The sequence below is a fragment of the Panthera uncia genome, chromosome F2, assembly GCF_023721935.1.
Source record: "Panthera uncia isolate 11264 chromosome F2, Puncia_PCG_1.0, whole genome shotgun sequence".
Classification (NCBI taxonomy): Eukaryota; Metazoa; Chordata; class Mammalia; order Carnivora; family Felidae; genus Panthera; species Panthera uncia.
In genome coordinates, this window is record NC_064812.1 from 1,265,206 (window position 1) to 1,270,328 (window position 5,123).

General features: G+C 53.0%; 1 long non-coding RNA gene across 1 annotated transcript in view; it reads left to right on the top strand.

Moving 5' to 3' along the window:
- The first annotated feature begins 335 nt into the window (after positions 1–335).
- LOC125924344 (uncharacterized) overlaps positions 336–5,123 on the top strand; it is a 12,128-nt gene continuing 7,340 nt past the window's right edge. The window contains exons 1-2 of the long non-coding RNA XR_007458354.1: positions 336–1,454; positions 2,822–3,000. This is a non-coding gene — a long non-coding RNA (uncharacterized LOC125924344). The remainder of the gene's footprint in view (positions 1,455–2,821; positions 3,001–5,123) is intronic.

Here is a 5,123-nt window from a genome sequence, read left to right on the forward strand (position 1 = left end):
GAAAGATTTCTTTGATTAAAGGCAGGAGAGAATACTGAACAGATGAAGCTAGAAACTCAAAGAAGTAGAAAGAAAAGGAGCCAAACCCCCCAAATCAGGGAAGATGGGGGGAACACCAGATTTGAGTCTTTTATTTGCTGTTACTATTTCATTTTTCAAGGCACAGTCTTCAGTATGTTACATTTTTTTTATTTGGGTAACCCCTGGGCCTTTCTTAGTTTGCATGTCATTTTGATAAATCTAAAACTAGGTATTTTGTGTTCGCTTAAAGTTCATTTATTTCAAGTTTCATAAGGTGCGCTGCTTTTCTGTGTTGTGGGTTGGGATTGGAATCAGTCCTAGGAGGGGTGGGTGTGGTTGTTTGACAGTGCGAACCCTTTTGGTGAGTTCTGAGGACCGGCAGCCACGGGCTGGGGGTGTCAGGGCCGCCTGGACCTGATCTCACGTCCCAGGCGCCATATTTGGTCTTCCCAGGGGCCACATTGGTGATGTTCCGCTTAGTGTTTTAACAGAAGTACTAACTATTTATCATGATCCGGAAATGTTCCCAGTAAATGAATGTTATCTGTGGCTTGTAGCAGTGCTTGGAAAAAAGTACATTCTAGGGGCGCCTGGGTGGCTCAGTCGGTTGAGCATCCGACTTCGGCTCGGGTCATGATCTCACGGTTTGTGAGTTTAAGCCCCTCATCGGGCTCTGTGCTGACAGCTCAGAGCCTGGAACCTGCTTCAGATTCTGTGTCTCCCTCTCTCTGCCCCTCCCCCACTAGTGCTCTCCTTCTCTCTCTCTCTCTTTCACTCTCTGTCTCGCTGTCTCAAAAATAAACATTAAAAATAAATTTTTTTTAAATTAAAAAAAAGAAAGTACGCTCTCCACTTGGAAAGAAAATCCAGGCCAAGAAAATGGTATTATCAGGTGGGGTTTGTTCTCAGTCCCTTTCCTCTGTGGAGGGGGGCTATAGGGGTTGTGAGGGGAATGAGGTGGGTGCAGTCAAAGGGGTCCTCAGTGTGGCCTTGGCAATGGAGTTGAGACCTGCACTCCCTGAGTTTACTGAGGCCTTGCTTTGACTCGAGCAGAAGTCAGAATCCAGCAGGATATAGAACAGTTGGTAACGAGCGCTGCTGCGGGACTGGGTGTCAGTGTCTTGCACATTCATGTGACAGCTGAGACAGAGGCCTGAGGTCCAGCCCTCTCTTGGCTGCCCTTGGCCCTTTGTAGGGTTTTTGTTTTAAATAAATGATGTTGTCGCAGTTTAATCGTGAACTTGGCAACAATGTAACCACATCTTTTTCAAGACTGAAACCAAAAATGGTTTAAAAGGCACTAGGTGTTGTTGTCACTGGCTTTCCTTTACCTCTCCTGTTTGTTTTCTCCCTCTTTCCTGTGTCGGATGATGGTGTAAATAGCTCCCTTTGTCCAGTGGAACAAAGAAAAAAACCTGATGGAAAAGACTGAGGTAGGTTTTGCTTTTGAAAAGCGTGGTGCTGTAATGAATACAGGGCTCCGTGATGGGATTTGTGTATCGCTTCATGGGGAAGGGAATGATGTTTTATATCTTTTATTTTTTTTTAACGTTATTTATTTTTGAGAGAGAGAGAGAGAGAGAGAGAGAGAGAGAGAGAGACGGGCATGAGTGGGGGAGGGGCAGAGAGAGGGAGACACAGAATCCGAAGCAGGCTCCAGGCTCTGAGCTGTCAGCCCAGAACCCGACGCGGGGCTCGAACCCACCAACCATGAGATCATGACCTGAGCTGAACTCTGACACTTAACTGACTGAGCCCCCCGGGCACCCCTGGAATGAAGTTTTAGAATCAGGTAGTTTGACTTGTGTTGTTCTAAATACATTTCCATTTTTTAAAAATCATTAAAAAAAATTTTTTTTAATGTTTATTCATTTTTGAGACAGAGAGAGACAGAGCATGAACGGGGGAGGGGCAGAGAGAGAGGGAGACACAGAACCAGAAGCAGGCTCCAGGCTCTGAGCCGTCAGCCCAGAGCCGGACGCGGGGCTCGAACTCACAGAACCGCGAGATCGTGACCCGAGCTGAAGTCGGACGCTCAACCGACTGAGCCACCCAGGTGCCCCTTAAAAATCATTTTTAAATGTTTGTTTATTTTTGAGACAGAAGGAGACAGTGCGAGTGGGGGAGGGGCAGAGAGAGAGGGAGACACAGAGTCCGAAACAGGCTCCAGGCTCCGAGCTGTCGGCACAGAGCGGGGCTTGAACCCACGAACTGTGAGATCATGACCTGAGCCAAAGTCGGACGCTTAGTCGACTGAGCCCCCCCCGGGCGCCCCAATACATTTCCGGTTTTGAATGCAGCGCCTGGCCTTGGAGTTCAGGAGCCGTTTAACGTGATGTTCTCCCTGGGCAGTGTCCAGTTGCTTCTCCTCGTTTCTGTAATCTGTCCTGGGGAGGAGACGGGCCGTTCCCGTCACGGTCTGCCATTTGCTGCTTCAACCGTGTCCACGCCGTGAGCGGCCTGGCCACCTCTCAGAGGACATGCGGGTGTGGTGGCCCGCACGGCCAGGCTGCTGACTTGTCCAGGTTGCAGGAACTGGGGTTGTTACGCTGAAATGATCCAAATGCTAAACGTTGCTGAAATTGCACAAAGATGCCTGGCTGGCCAGACAGAAATGCGTGTGGCCCACATGTAGCTCACGGGCCACGGTGTTTGGCCGCTTGCTGCGCGTGGACGTGGGATTTCTCTCTGTGCCTCATGTTCTGTCCCGACTCTTCTTGTTCTCTCACGGAAAATGGCAGAAAGTTCTGGAAACCTTCATTTTGTGCTTCTTTTAATTGTGATAAAATTTACGTAACAGAAAATTCATCATTTGAACCATCTGAAAGTATCCAGTTCCGCGGCAGGAAGCACATCTGCAGTCTGGTGTCACGACCGCCTCCGCCTGGTTCCAGAACCCCGTGTTACCCGGAACAGGAACCCCACACTCCTCTCCCCCGCCACCAGCTCCTGACAACCACTTACCAGCTTTCTGTTTCTGTGAGTTTGCCTGTTCTGGATATCTTCCAGAGTGGATCGTACGATACTTGTCCTTTCGTGTCCACGTTCTTTTGCTTGCCCTGTGTTCGCGATTCACCCGCGGTGCAGCGTAGATCAGTACTTTGTTCCTTTTCGTGGCTGAGAATATACCACTTTTCACTTTCCCGTTCATCCGTTGAGGAGCGTCTGGATCGTTCGTCCCCTGGGCTCTCGTGGACGCTACCGCCGTGAACATTCACGTGCAGGCGTTTATCTGGACCCCGTGAGGTGGAGCTGTGGGTCTCGTGCTGATTCTGCATTGGCCTCACGGAGGAGCTGCCCGGCTGTTTCCTAAAGTGCTTCCACCAGTTTTCGTTCCTACCAGCGGTGTGCAAGGAACCGTTTTCTCTACACCCTTGACAGCACTTGTCATTTTCTGCCTTTTTCATTCCCGCCATCCCACCGGATGTGTAGTTCAGGGAGCGGAGGCGTGGCTGTGGATGCCTGGCTCGTGTTTGGCGGGTGACCCGGTGCCGGGTCTCCCCCGACGCAGCCCCACTGGCGCGCGTGTTTGGGTGGCAGTGAGGTGATGCCCTGTCACCTGTGCAGGCCATTGCACCTGGTCCTCTCTCTGTCTGGTCTGGGGTCTGTTTCTGTATATATTTTCTCACTCTGATTATTGCTTTAAAAGTTACTTTTGAAGGAGCGTTTTGTAAGCCGATGCTTTCCTGGCAGGCATAGTGTTGGTGGATCACTTTGCTGTCACGCCTCCCGAAGCCCCAGGAGGTCGGGACAGAGCCGCTTTTGTGGCTTCCCTCTTTGTGCTTCGACTGGGGCTGTGCTCATAGATTTGCTCTTTACCAAACATTAGTAAAAAGAGAACAAAGTCCATTGAGAAGATTGGAGACTTCTACAAGATTTTGAATCTTTCCCTCTGTTTTTGAAACGGCAGCTTGCTGAGTGAGCAGCAGATCCATATATTTATGTATCAGTTTGTGTTTTGTTTTTACTTTTTATTTTTGAGAGAGAGAGTGCGCGCACGAGTGGGGGGGAGGGGCAGAGGGAGAAAAAAAGTATCCCAAACAGGCTGATGGGAGGCTTGATCCCATGACCCTGGGGCATCATGACCTGAGCTGAGATCAAGAGTCAGACGCTCAACTGAGCCGCCCGGGCACCCTCAATTTGTGTTCTCGGTGGGCACAGACCACCAAGCCAGTGAAGATAAAAAGCCATCCGGGAAAAAAAGCCGCGTAAGCATCCTGAAGTGTGATTCTGGTGGCCAACTTTAAAAGCCGTCACACGGGGCGTGATGGTGATTCTTGCGAATACGAGAATGCAGGGGATGGACCTAGTGCCTAGTAGAGACGTCTTCGTGAAGTAAATGGGTGGAGCCCGGATGGGGGTAAGGAACGGTGTTGGGGCCTGGGGTGGCGGAGCCTGGGGGTGCCGTGCGGATGAAGCCGGAGGTTGGTCGGGCCACTCCTGGCAACGGCCACGAGGGCTCAGACACAAGCCATTTTCCGAGGCCGCAGAAACACACAGCCTCGGCTCGTGAGGCGCGCTGACGGGGGCGCTGTGTCCCGTCGGGTGCGGTGGGCGCCGCGGGGTGGCGTGTGCTCTCTGGACCGTGTCGCTCCCTGTGAGCTACAGCAGGTGGCCCGCCGGTGTGTTCCCTGTGTTCTGGGGCCGGGGTGCAGGAGGCCCTCAGTGGACGTGAGGTGGTCCCCGAGGACGGAGCCCTGCAGGCAGTGCCGCACAGCACCCACGGAGAGAGCACCGCGGCAGGTAGACGCAAGGCAGGGATGGGGTGAAAATGAAAAGCAAACGAGAAATCAAAGGCCAAGCATCGGGAAGGAAAGGGCCGCAAGGGCTTGAGGAGGAGCCCTGGAGCAGGGCCTCGACCTGACCGGGCGGAGGGCAGCGCGGAGGAGGCGCGGTGCGGGGGGGGGGGGGCCTTCTTTGGGAGTGAGGAGCTGCTGGAAGAGCGGTAGGGATCGCGGGGAGGAGTGAGACGAGGTGGGAAGAGGGCGGAGGAGGGGTACAGGACTGGTGGTGGGGGGAGGCGGGGCGGGGCGAGGGAGGAGCGCTGGGGTGGGGGCGGGGTGGTGGGGAGGGGGCGGGATGGGGTGGGGCCGAGGGGAGGG